The sequence below is a fragment of the Bos grunniens genome, chromosome 1, assembly GCF_055505025.1.
Source record: "Bos grunniens cultivar Pamir isolate PY7600 chromosome 1, Bosgru_T2T1.0, whole genome shotgun sequence".
Taxonomy (NCBI): domain Eukaryota; kingdom Metazoa; phylum Chordata; class Mammalia; order Artiodactyla; family Bovidae; genus Bos; species Bos grunniens.
In genome coordinates this window covers 67,191,657-67,206,137 of record NC_141165.1, presented here as the reverse complement: position 1 = coordinate 67,206,137, position 14,481 = coordinate 67,191,657, and the positions used below count along the sequence as shown (strand labels likewise).

The 14,481-nt window shown below is 38.3% G+C and overlaps 1 long non-coding RNA gene across 17 annotated transcripts in view; it reads left to right on the top strand.

Annotated features, from left to right (window-relative positions):
- Window positions 1–14,481, top strand: part of LOC147379561 (uncharacterized) — a 291,231-nt gene that overhangs the window by 80,486 nt on the left and 196,264 nt on the right. The window contains exons 3-4 of one of the 17 annotated variants that reach the window (XR_015133634.1): window positions 9,317–9,510; window positions 10,170–10,242. The exons of the other annotated variants lie outside the window; for them this stretch is intronic. This is a non-coding gene — a long non-coding RNA (uncharacterized LOC147379561). The remainder of the gene's footprint in view (window positions 1–9,316; window positions 9,511–10,169; window positions 10,243–14,481) is intronic. 17 annotated transcript variants of the gene reach the window in all.

Here is a 14,481-nt window from a genome sequence, read left to right as displayed (position 1 = left end):
GACATCTCAAATACATATTCATTTAATGACAGTGTCAAAATATATGAAACAAAAACTTGTAGAACTCAAGGAAAAGAAAGACAAATCCACAGTGATAGTTGGCAATTTCAGCACACCTCTCTCCTTGTTGATAGAAGAATGAAAATTGGTAAAGACATACAGGATTTGTAATGTTTTCAATGAAAATGACCTGCTGCTGCTGCTAAGTCGTTTCAGTCGTGTCCGACTCTGTGTGACCCCATAGATGGCGGCCCACTAGGCTCCTCTGTCCCTGGGATTCTCCAGGCAAGAATACTGGAGTGGGTTGCCATTTCCTTCTCCAATGCATGAAAGTGGAAAGGAAAGTGAAATTGCTCAGTCGTGCCCGACTCTTAGCGACCCCATGGACTGCAGCCTACCAGGCTCCTCCGTCCATGGGATTTTCCAGGCAAGAGTACTGGAGTGGGGTGCCGTTGCCTTCTCTGGAAAATGACCTACCCGATAGTATTGAATATGCCACCCCACAACAGAATACACATTGTTCAAAAGTGTATGTGGATGTTTGTTGGACCATTAAAACCAGTCTCAATTTCAGAGAATTGAAATCATACAAAGTATGCTCTCTAATCTCAGTGGGATTAAATTAGAAACAAATAACAGTAAAACATAATTAAAATTCAGAAATTAAATAGTATACTTCTAAATAACCCTTTGTCAAAGGAAAAAGAATAATAGGAAAAATTTGGCAATATTTTAAACAGAATGAAAATCAAGCATAGTAAAATCTATATAATGCAGTTAATATAGTGGTTGCAGTGTTTAAAATGTTGTTTATCCCAGGAAAGTCACTGAATTGATGTTAAAAAAAATTAGTCATTGTAATTCGTCATATTAACATGTTAAAGAAGAAAATCCATATGATCAATTTAACAGATGCCAGAACAAAGGTATTAATATTTGACAATTTGGTAAACACTCAGGAAAAATGCATGGGCTTCCCTTGTGGCTCAGCTGGTAAAGAATCTGCCTGCAATGTGGGAGACCTGGGTTTGATCCCTGGTTGGGAAGAACCCTTGAGAAGGGAAAGGCTACCCAGTCCAGTACTCTGGCCTGGAGAATTCCATGGACTGCATAGTCCATGGTGTCACAAAGAGTCTGACACAACTGAGTGACTTTCACAAGAAAAATGCACAGTTGAAGAGACTTCTCTCAACCTGATAAAGGGCTGACATCATTATCAATGGTGAAAGATCAAATGCTTTTATGGTCTTTTTTATACTTTTATGATCAGGAATGAAGCATGATTGCCTGATATCATCGTGTCTATTCATGTTCTACTAGAGGTCCTAGTCGGTGAATAAGGCAAGAGAAAGAAAGAAAACCCATTAAGATTGGAAAGGAGAAAATAAATTTGCCTTTATGAAAGGATAATATCATGAATGTTGAAAATCCTAAGTGATTTACAAAAAAGCAAGGTCACAGAATACAAGGGTAATATACAAAAAATGTATTTTTGTATACTGAACATGATCTATTTGAAAATGAAAAAGAAAAAAAAGTTTGTATTAACATTCAAAACATAAAAATATTTGGGGAAATTTTAACAAAATGTGTAAAAGACCCATACATTGAAAACCAAAAGTATTGTTAACATATTCATGAAATTGTTAACATATTGTTAACAATTTCAAGAAGATAAATAAATGGTAATTTATATTGGATTCATGACTCAGTATTGTTAAGATATCAATTCTGCCTGAATCAATCTATAGACTTGCTGCAATTTTTACTAGTTGCTCATCAAGTTTATTTTCAGAATTTTACCAAATTCTGATTCTAAAATTTATATGACAATTCAAATAACTTCTAGTAGCCAAAAACAATTCTGAAAAAGTACAAAGCTGTAGAACTGCTGCCTGATTTTGAAGATTTTCTGTAATTTTACAATAACCACTGCCATGTAGTACTGGCATTCAGTGAAGCATAAAGATTAGTGGAACAGACTAGCCTTGAGAAATGGACCACAAATATATGGCCAATTAATTTTTAACAAGGGTGCCAGAACAATCCAATGAGAAAGCAAAGTATTTTCAATTAATGTTGTTGGAACAACTGGATATCCAAAAAATTAAACCCAATTCTTAGCTTATACAAATTAACTTGAATTCTAGAAAGAAAAACAGAAACTCTAAAACTTCTAGAAGAAAACATAAGAGAAATCTTTCTGACCTTGGGTAAGCTATTTCTTAAATAGAATACAAATGGCACGAATCATAAAAAAAATCTTCAAATTGAAATTCATCAAATTGAAAAATTATATAAGGGCCAGGTGTTAAAATATTTTGGGCTCTATAAACCTCACTGTCTCTGCAACATTTCATATCTGCCACTGTAATACAGTAGAAGCCATAGAAGTTATGTAATGGACAGGGGTGGTTGTGTTTCAATAAACCTTTATTTACAAAAAGACAGGCGGTGTACAGGATTAATGGGTTGCAGTAAGCTAACACTTGCTCTAATTTGACAAAAACTCCATCTCAAGGCTCAGCAAGATGATTTCCTCAAAATAATAAAATGACTAAAAGGTAGAAGTAGGACCAAATCCCAGTTTCTTTCCAGTTCATCCTGTTATCCCTTTTATCAGTAAAGTTGAAGGTAAGATTCTCTTCAGCAAATAACTAAGCAGCAGTGTAACTGTAGACACTCCAACACTGACTCAGAGTATTTTCTTATGTTTAATACTTTAATACCTCTCTCTTCTTAAATGGAGGAAATTAAAAATAAGCAGTTTTGTATTCTTCTTCCCTTATATTATTTGAAAGCCTATCCTCATTGAGGCATCATTCACAAGATTTGAGAAGTGACTTTATAGTGATGTGAACATTTTATTTAAGTCTATTAACAAATAGAATCATGGCAGTTATTCATATTTTGACGTGATTATTGCAGAGAAAATCACCCATTAAGTTATTATATGAAAGGGAACATGACAGGCATGCATCACAGGATCTTTTTTCATAAAAATGAAGACTTCAAAGAGAAAAAATAGAAAGAGATTAAATATGCCTTTGCTTTGTGTCACTTAAAAAGCCTGCTGTGTTCAAGTGAAGCAGAAATGCATGAGTGAACTGCTATACTGTAGTTTTAGAAAGGGAAATTTCTGCATATTGAGACTAGAATAAACCAGATACTATGTGAGGGGTTTTATTTATATTTTCACGTTTTTTCTTCATAGCATTACTTGCAGGTGAGTCTAATTGTCTTTATTATATGCATGAAGAAACTGATATTCCAGGAAATTCAGTAATTTAATACAGTTTGATAAAACTGGTAAAGGTGTGGACCCATCAACTAAAACCCAGGTCTGTTAGACCATACAATTTGTGATTTGAAGTTTGTGCATCTGGGAAAGAAAATGAAAAAAACTGGGAGAGTTTTATAGAGATCCATTTTGAAATATGCTCACAATGTTAAACAATGAATCCAAAATACGTAATTATACCACAAACACTTGCAATGCCCTTTATTTCACATTATAGAGAATTTCAGAGAGCCTCAGTATTCTACGAGTTCTTTTATGTTTGTATTCAAGGGGAGGGGAGAAAAAAGTAATTACAATAGCAAGTGTAATTTTAAGACATATGTGCACTGAACCATTCTTCATTTGAATAAAACATCGATACAGGCAATCGTTAGGATCCTGTGAAAGTTGAGAGAAATGATCTGAAGTAACCTCTTTCCCTTATTGGTATAGACTGAAATAATGAAAACTGAGGAGCCTTGTAGCCTTGGCAACAATTAAATTGTTCCACTGGAGGCATATGGATTTTGGTGGTTTTTATTATTAAGTTAGAAAAGCTCATGAGATCTCTGCTGGGGCTGAGAGAGTGGGATTATGTGATTATTCCTGTTAGGCTGACCCTTACTTAAAATCCTCATTAATGTCCTAGCAAAAATCTTGACAAAATCAGTTTACTCTTCAGATTTCAGCATCTCTTTGGGACTATTATAGGCATAACTTAAATTCAAGGGAAAAAAAAAGCAAATACTTTTCCAGTTTGTAAATAAGGTTTGTAAGTAAAGACAGTCTAGGGATGGAATTTTGTTTAACTGGAGTTTAGTTGCTTTACAATGTTGTGTTAGTTTCTACTATATAGCAAAGTGAATCAGCTATACCTATACATGTATCCCCTCTTTGTCACCACAGAGCACTGAGTAGAGTTTTCTGTGCAATGTAGTTCAGTTCAGCCCCTCAGTCGCGTGCGACTTTTTGCGACCCCATGGACTAGCACACCAGGCCTCCCTGTCCACTGCCAACTCCCGGAGTTTACTCAAACTCATGTCCACGAGTCGGTGATGCCATCCAACCATCTCATCCTCTGTCGTCCCCTTCTCCTCCTGCCTTCAATCTTTCCCAGCATCAGGGTCTTTTTCCAATAAGTCAGTTCTTTGCATCAGGTGGCCGAAGTATTGGAGCTTCAGCTTCAGCATGTGCTATGTAGTAGGCTCTCATTAGGTACCTATTTTATACACAGTAGTGTACATATGTCAACCCCAGTCTCCCAGTTCATCCCACCTTCTCTTTCCCCATGTGGTGCCCGTACTTTTGTTCTCTACACCGTATCTCTACTGCTTTGCAGATAGGTTCATTGTACCATTTTTCTGGTTTCCACATATATGTGTTGATACACGGTACTTGTTTTTTTCTTTGTGACTTCACTCTGTATGAGTCTTTAGGCCCATTAGGGAGGAATTTGTAATTATGCTTCTGTAGGAAGTCTGACAGTAAGGCTTTTTGCTGGGAAGTTTAGGGCAAAGATAAGATGAAATTGACAATGCCATGAGCCTTGCAGTTGGTTTTCCCAGAAGAAACAATGCAAAGCTGTCAAATGGATGACAGTTTCTGAAGTCTGTACAACCAACTTTCCCTAAGTTCTGACAGATGGAGCACTGCAGAGGCCTTGTGGTGCAAGAATTCCCAAATTTCCACTGTAATTTCATTTCCTTTAAAAAAAAACTTTGGCAGCTTAAGTTGCAGCAGTTGACCACTAACTGCTATTCTGAGAAAACATCAGTACTGATCTTTGGCAGGCAGGATAGCAGGCTCTTAATGGAAAAGGACTGAGTGGCGCTGAGGCTCATAGGCTTGATTGAAGGGTGTGGAGAAGAGGGTTCTGTGCTGATTTCCATGAGGGTCCATGGATCCTTGATTTATATCTTCAAGGAAGCAGCCTGGTATAGACAGACAGCTCCTAGATCTGAGTCTTAGTTTTACCGCTGACAGCTGTGTGACCTTGGTGTGCTTTTTTACTTCTTCAAACCCATTTCCTTATTTTTCCTAAAAGCCTGATGCATAGGATTGTCATGAAAATTAAGACTAGTATATGTAAAATATCTATTCTAGTGCTTTAGCACTAGATTAGATCCTAATAAAGGCTCTAAATATTTAACCAAATGAAATTTCTGCCACATTTTTTATTTTCAGAAATTCAACTTCCCAGGTGTTCAACCAAGGGGCATATTGCATGGTCCTGGAAATTAGAGGATAAATGAGAGCTCGTCTCAGCTCTCAGTTAGTACATAGCCTGCTAGGGAAGAAAGAGAACTATAGGACTTCAGTTGAAGTAAAATAGATAACACAATGAGAGGAGCCTTTCGGATTGAATGTCGATATAGAAACAGTTTGATTTAAGCTCAAAAGAGGTTCCTGTGTATTAGGTGGGTAGGAGTGTCTTTTATCCCTTCTCATTTGAATGCCTCTTAGTTTTTGGCTCTGTTAGAGTCCTACCAATCAATGAGCTATGGTTACAATCCTGTTAAATTCCAAATACTGAGGAGCAGCTACTAAGCCTGACAGATTGTTCACCTTTCACTGTGCCTAATGCCATGCTTCCGTATAGTTAAAGCAAGGGTGCATAGTTAGTAAATTCACAAGTCCTACTATATTAAACTTTCTTGGGTGAGTCATTATTTTTAATAAAAAAAAACTTTGTTAGAGTGAGAACCATGAACCAGGGAACCAGGTAAAATGTTCTTGGAGCCCACAGGTATGATGAATATGTTAAAATATGCAGCTTGAGTCTTAGTATGTTGAGTTGAAAACACAGGCATGAGTTTGATTTACACTTTGATTAGAGGAGTTGAATACACCATTAATTTTCTAAATTTAATTTTTCGTGGAGACCACTAAGTTGTCATGATTCGGAAACCACATAAGTATCTTTGGCTTTTATCAGAACACCTGGAGATCCAGACCCTCAGGTAGCAAAACACTATATAGCAATATATAGACTGTCACTATTGGTCAGTGCCAATGAAAGCAAGTAGGGCTCACCTAATATGAATCCTCTATAGCTTTGGTGTATCAGAAGCAAATTCAGTCACATGTGTGGCTTGATGCAGATGTTAAAGCTAAGCATCCTCTATATTAGGGCTCACCTAATATGAATCCTCTATAGCTTTGGTGTATCAGAAGCAAATTCAGTCACATGTGTGGCTTGATGAAGATGTTAAAGCTAAGCATATTCATTGCCTGAATCCATTCATGAAGTTTTCAGAGAGAGTGTATACGCATATATATGTATGTGAATGTGTATGTGTGTGTGTATATATATGAAAGAAGTCCCTTTAGCTGTCTTGGCTATGCTCATTTTACAGTGGTAATAATAGCATTCCCATGTCGGAGGGACTTGACAGTGGCTGTGCAGTGGGAAGGGGTGATGGTGGCTGTGATATGAACTCTGAACTGGCATTTGCACGGCTAGCACAGTCTTATTTGTCTTATGTGGTTATGGAGACTGTTGGTGGGGAGTATGTGATAAAGCTGCTCACCTTGCTCCAGTGCTTTTCAGTGAAGGTGCAGGCTTGGTGTGCTGCCCTGGGCAATGGCACATGACCAGTCAGTGTTGGGTGAATTCTCACCCACGTGACACATCGCTGCCTATCTGTGTCTGTATGTGCACAAAAACCATTGTGTTTGGAGACGGACTAAGGGTAGAACATCAGCTCTTCCACTTATAAATCTTGTAGTATTTTTTGAGTGAAACAAACATTTATTTGTTTTGGGTACCAGGCAGTAGGGAGAAGGGGGAGAAAATGACATGGTTCTAGCTCTGTGGAGCTCATAGTTTCAGAGGAAGTAAATTATGTGAACATGCCATTTCCCTCATTGACAGTGAAATAAGCTAACTATTGGCTTACAGGGTTTTTCTGAAGGTGGAATAAAATAATGTTTGTAAAATAATAAGTTTGGAGACCAGTTTGTAGTTGGTAGTGGACTTTCAAGGAATGTTAATTGTTGGGCCCATCAGGGCAATAATTCAGAAAAGGGAGAGACTTTTGTACTGGAGAAGTCAAAGAAGGCTAAGGTTGAGGCTAATGTGAGGTTGAGTTTGATGAGGCATTGAGCTTATTTCTGTTTAGAGAAGGGGAGGGTACCAGCACAAAGAAAGACCAGGTGCTGGGGTAAGGCAGAATAGGTCTGAAGGACAAGAGGCTCTATCCCAGGTTGAAGGAGAAAGTGTGTTGCAGCAACTGGTCGAGAGGCAGGTTAGCCTGGATTTGGGAGGTCTCTGGGGTTTGCACAGAGGAATCCAGACTTTGTTTCATGGGTGTTCAAAAGCTATTATGGTTTCCCAAGCAAAAGGCTGGCATGATGAAAATAGCTTCACACAACTGGGTTATAGCAGTGACTTCCCAGCTGGCACAGTGGTAAAGGATCCGCTTGCCAGTACAGAAGCGCAGGAGACGCACGTTCGACCCCTGGGTCAGTAAGATCCCCTGGAGAAGGAAATGACAACCACTCCAGTGTTCTTGCCAGGAAAACCCCATGGACATTGGAGCCTGGTGAGCTACAGTCCACGGGGTTGCAAAGAGTCAGACATGACTGAGCACGCATACACATGCAGCAATGAGCGCATTAGTTCCAGAGAGGACAGACTGGATGCTGAAGCAAATAACTGAGGGTATTGAATTTAAAGAGCTATTTAGAATATCAAGTTTAATTTTTTTTATTAATTTAATCTTTATTTTGAATCATAAATCCAGCACTAATAAAGAGAATTGAACATTTTTGCTCTCTCAGGGTGTTCTATGGAATCCTAGCATAGGATTCCTATGCTGTCTAATACCTTTTGAGACTCCCAAGTCATATTTCTGCTCCTCTCCACTTGATCTGACACAGTGACAACAATATTTTTTAAAGCTGCTTTAGTTGCCTGGGGAAGAATGTAATTGACCTGGTGTTCAAATGCTTTCCAGTTTAAAAGACTGGGGAAGACAGAGGTTGCCAACATGTCCATCTTGGTAAACAGGAGGAAAGAATCTTCATCATTTAAATGTTCACTCCTCTGTCAGAGTGTAGGACTATAATTATCAAAACTTACTTGGGTTATAAATTTGAAGAGTTCCCTTAAAGTTGATAGACTCACAGAATTTGTAAACTTGTAGCTTTGACTTTTTTTTTTGCCTTGTTAAAAGTTAAGCTGCTACTGCCAATCTAAGTGCCAGATCAATTTGCAGAAAGTGGTTTTTCTTCAGGATTTTTAAGGTTAGGGAATTGTTAGGTCAGCTATAAATGTCCTCTAAACTTGCCTGGAACCATACCTGTCCATTTGTCTTCACTGTTGCTGGTCTGAAAGTGGTCGATCTGGTTCTCTAATCAGGGGTTTGGTTAGGGCAGGAATGACTCCTGGAAAAGGAAAGCAGCTGAATATTAAAAATTTTTTTTTATTTTTCAGAAGGGGAATTTCTTTTTACCCCCAACAGCTTAGTTCATTTTCTGGCAAATCTTCTCCGGGTTCACTGCAGGCTAACCTTGCTGACAATCAGGAAAACAAACAAAAAAAAAATGGCAGGACTCCTGAGCTACAGTTCACTGGATACATGTGGTATAATTTAATTCTTGATTAAAGAATTTTTTTTTTGTTAAAAAATGTCTAGAAAATATGGAAAGGATGTAAAGAGGGAAATAAAACTATCATAATCCTGACATCTTGACATAATTTTGCTGTATTGGTATATTTGGAATTATCTAAGTTCTATACTTTGCTCTTTCACTGAAATTTCTGTCCTGAGCTTCTTTAAAAACTTCTCTAAAAACATGATCTTAGTGGCTGCAGGGTGTTTTGTTGAAATATCATACATTTATGTAACCATTTGGAGAAGGAAATGACAACCCACTCCAGTACTCTTGCATGGAAAATCCCATGGACGGAGAAGCCTGGTGCAGGCTACAGTCCATGGGGTCCCAAAGAGTCGGACACGACTGAGCGACTTCACTTTCACTTTCATGTAACCATTACTTGACTTTAATCAATTAATTTTTCTTGTTTTATAGAAGCAGGACTTATTCACTGTGCCTTGGTAAACATATCTACATGAACATATGACCGCCATATTCACTTTGGGTGAAAGGACTGAAACTCCCATATGTGCTGGTGAAGACATTTTGAAGTTCTGATTCACTGCAAAACTTAACAGGGAAGAGACTACGAAAAGCACCTCCTATTGGAAATACAAGAACTACCTAAGGTCAAATCTATCACACAGAATACTTTGAATCCCTTCCCTATTTTGCTAAATTATCCCCACTTCTCTGCTTATCACAGGGCAGTCATTTTGGACAATGTGAGTTTATAACCTGGCCACAGTCCATAGTTTCAGATATGGTTACCAGATCAAAACTGGACTAATTAACATCTTGTTCTAAGACTGTACTAAAGCTGAGAGAGACCTTTGATGACTGAGTGATAATCAGAGCTGTAAGATAAGCTGCTTCAGGGTTGCTGGTGGCCATGTTTACTGCCATATGGACTAGAGAAGAAGAGAAGGCAGTAGAGAGAGCTTGAAAGTGAGGCTGAGTGAGTAAACAAGAAAGCAAGGAAAGAAACAGGCATCCAGGGGGTAGTAGCAATGAGCTGTGAGAAATGAGAGAAATTAAGTAACTGTCATTTAAATAACTGACTTGAGCTGCTGCACAGACGTTGGCTCTCATGAGAGCACTAAGGATCCTTATTACAAAAGTTCCCTCCTTCCACCTTTATTTGGCTCAAATTGGCTTTCTGTTGCTTGAAATCAAAGTCATCCTCTCTCTTAAAATTGTCCTTTTCCTTGGAGAAATTCTCATCTAGATCCTTCCGTTATTGTTTATTCTGAGTTTTTTAAACTTGATTTTAATTTTTTGGTTCTAGAGGAGGAGCTCAGGAAATAAATGAAAGAAGACTTCAAGGGAAGTAAAACATACTTTTAGAGAAGAGATATGAGGTCAGTGAAACTTCAAAATGAAAGTGTTGCCCATGAACCTGTTTACCTAGAGAACGCTGTGTTTGCCAGTTTAGCCCAGAAAATTCTTCGAGCCCCTGAAGCACACTGGGGCCTTGCGGTCGTACCTCCTCGTGAGAAGTCGTTTCATATTCTTGTGAAGTTCTGTAAAGTATACTGCCTAGAATCACTTGGCTCTCTGCAAACCAGACTTAACAATTCTGCTGAAAGAAGAAGACTATGATGTGAATATATACAATGTGTAAATCACTGTCCTAAGTGAGTTTAAGGTTGCAAAGAAACTTAAAATCAACTTGTGCCCAGAAAGAGTATATTCTGTTGTTAATATAGACCAGCAGTCGTGCATATGTGTGCACACCTGCTTGTGCTATGGGGAGATACTTCTGATGGTACTTTACAGTTCTTTCTTATTTTTTCCTTATGACTCTTCTCAGCCTAATGAGAGAAAACTGGTGCTCATGTAAGTTAAGAAATATGCACAGTTGTGAGGTTAGGATTGGACTCAGTTCTTTGCATCCTTGAAGCGCATGCTCTTCACACTGTCAATTACTTTCACTGCCTCATGTTGCCTCCCTGCATCTAGTTAGGAAATAAAGTATATGTACATGGCACCATGGCCAGGACAGAAGACAGGAACCCCGTGCTCAGAATGAGAGCAGATGCAGAAAACGAGTATTCCAGTGATCCAGAGTAGAGTGAATTCCCTGAAATAGGGTAGTTTTGGCCCCCTTTATGTATGAGGTAAGGCTTGAGTTAGCCCATAAAGAAGGACATTGGCCTAGACTCTAGAGAAAAGTATGCGGAGCCCTCTTAGGTAATGGAGGTTGCTGGAAATGGGATGAGATAGTGGCTCCCAGGAACTGTGTCCATCTTGCAGTTAATTATTTATGAGTTTACTCAGGGCAGGGCCACCAGTTACTTTTGTGGGGTCAACAAAGTCAACTGCTGATGGATTTACTTAAAGATCTGCCCCAGTAGCCTGGGAGATAGGGCAGGCTGGTGAAACCCACACAAACCTTCAGTTCTTATCTGCAAAGCTAATTAGACTCTTCACAGTGAATTAAAATTTTCATCTCCCTATACACCCTGAACTGAACTGTTACATCCTACTTCATATTAGAGAAGTGAGAGTATTTAAATAATTGCCATTTTAATATCTTGGAGTACTTCAGGACTAAAGCTCACTGCATGTTTTCAGTCCTTGCTTTGCTCCTAAGAACACTACAAAGATTCAATTTATTAAGAGCTTCATCAAATACTTAGCTTTGAAGAAATAGTAGATTTGCATTGAATATAACAGAGGAAAATATTGTAGAGAAAGCTTGCTGCTTTAATTGTAGATCTCACTGGGTATGTGTGTGTGCATACTCAGTCACTTCAGTCATTTCTGACTCTTTGTGACCCTATCAACTGTAGCCCACCAGGCTCCTCTGTCCATGGAATTCTCCAGAATACTGGAGTGGGTTGCCTTTTCCTCCTCCAGGGGATCTTCCTGACCTAGGGATTGAACCCACATCTCTTAGGTCTCCTGCATTGGCAGGCAGGTTCTTTACCACTAGTGCTACCTGGGAAGCCCTCTCAGTAGGTATATATGGCATAAATCCTCTGTGATTACTGTTCTAGGATGAATTATTATATAGATCAAGGTGGACCTAAGCAGGGGAACTGTGCTCTGAGTACAATTTCCCCTTTTGAGACACAGAAGAATTTGAGAATGTTTTTTATAAAATCTTTGTATTAATTAACAGTGACCTAAATGTTAGGTCTCTGGGCAATCAACACACATGGGATTTATTTTATAGAGAATGTTGAGGCTCTGCATAAGGTATGTGGTAATCAAACATTAAACCATTGGTATAAAACCAACAGCATAAGGCACGGATATTCACCTTCTTGGTTTTGGATTGCACGAAGCCTGGGATATAGCAGGGGCTCATCAAATGTTAGAGTCTCCTCAGGTATATATTCTTTGCACCACACATTTGCCAATTAATCATCAGCTGTCTTATGCCCTTGTTTATCTTGTTTTATTGTGTTTTGTTGAAGCAATATTGTGAAGTGGTTAATGTATGCCTGCTTAGAATTCTGACTTTGTCTTTTATGTGCTGTATGATTTATATAAACTTTCCACATCCCATTTCTCTTATTATTTTTTCAGCTTTATTGAGATATTATTAATACATAGCATAGTAAGTTTAAGATGTTTGATGTGATGATTTGATATGCATTTTTTTGTTGTTCAGTTGCTAAGTTGTATCCAACTCTTTGTGACCTCATGGACTGCAGTGTGCCAGGCTTCCCTGTCCTTCACTATCTTCCAGAGTTTGCTCAGATTTGTGTCCATTGAATTGGTGATGCTATCTAATCATCTCATCCTCTGCTGGCCCCTTTTCCTCCTGCCTTCATTGGAAAAGACCCTTCTTTCCTAGCATCAGGGTCTTTTCCAATGAATCGGTTCTTTGCATCAGGTGGTCAAAGTATTGGAGTTTCAGCTTCAGCATCGGTTCTTCCAATGAATATTGAGGATTGATTTCCTTTAGGATTGGCTGATTCGATCTCTTTGCAGTCCAAGGGAATCTCAAGTGTCTTCTCTAGCACATTTCAAAAGCATATATATTGTGAAGTGATTACTGCAGTAAAGTTAGTTAACACCTCTATCCCTTCATATAGTTACATTTTGTGTGTGTGTGTGATAGCATTTAAGAGCTACATTCTTAGCAACTTTTAACTGCATAATCTAGTATTGTTAACTATAGTCACCATTCCATATATTAGATCTTCAGAACTTATTTGTCTTATAGCTGGAAGTTTGTACCATTTGGCCAACAGCTCCGCATTTCCCCCTCCCTCTAGCCTCTGGCAACCACCATTCTACTCTCTGTGAGTTTGGCACTTTTATATTCCATGTATCAGTGAGAACATACACTATTTGTATTTCTCTGTCTGACCTTTCACTTAGCTTAATGCCCTGAAAGTCCATCCATATTGTTGCAAAAGGCAGGATTTCTTTATTGTTTTGTGGCTGAATAATATTCCATTGTGTATGTATATACATATATGTATACTGCATTTTCTTTATTCGTTCATCTGTCAGTAGACACTTAGATTGTTTTCATGTCTTGCCTATTGTAAATAATGCTGCTCTTTGATACAGAGATTTTATTTCCTTTGGACGTATGCCAAGAAGTGAGCTTTGCTGGATCATATAGTAGTTCTATTTTTAATTTTTTAAGGAATATCCATTCTATTTTCTACTGTAGCTGCTATAATGTACATTCCCACAAACAGTGCACAAGAGTTCCTCAACCTCCGCGTTTTTTGCCAATACTTGTAATCTCTTGTTTTTCTGATAGCAGCCATTCTAACAGTTGTGAACTAATATTTCATTGTGGTTTTGATTTGCATTTCCCTGGTTATCAGTGATGATGAGCATCTGTTCACAGACCTGTTGGCAGTGCATATGTATATTTTGGAAAAATGTCTATTCAAATTCTCTGCCCATTGTTAAGTCAGATTGTTTTTTGAGTTGTATGAGTATGTATTATTTATAAATGTATATGTAATATGTATATTATATAAATTTTAAGTTGCGCATGGTAAATGGAACACGTATATTTGGAGGTTTTTCGTGTCCAACTCTTTGCGACCCCATGGAGTATACAGTCCATGGAATTCTCCAGGCCAGAATACTGGAGTGGGTAGCTGTTCCCTTCTCCAGTGGATCTTCCCGACATAGGAATCAAACTGGAGTCTGCTGCATTGCAAGCAGATTCTTTACCAGTTGAGCTACCAGGAAAGCCCCAATATATATTTTAAGTTGTGCCTGGTAAATGGAACATGTATGTTTGGAGATTTTTTATTTGCATGAATATAAACTCCTGTCTGAGGAGATTATGATAGATCTCTTTCAAACATGAATCCAGTGGGACTTCATGGTAAGTCGGTACTGTAATTACAGATTAATATAATAATTTTAGACTTCAGAGTTCTCTTATATCTGGTCTCATTTGTTATCACCTGTTTTCGCTGGCACCTGCTGCTAATGTACAGTACTTGGTTATGTTAGCGTTAATTCATACTGGTAGCCCCTGAAGACTGGGAGCCCAGTTAGTATCAAAATCACAACATCCGCATCAGATCAATGTCCATAATACCTTACAGAGATGACAAAACCCTCATGGAACCCCTACGTTCGAGAGCATATTCACTCAGCTCTCGTGG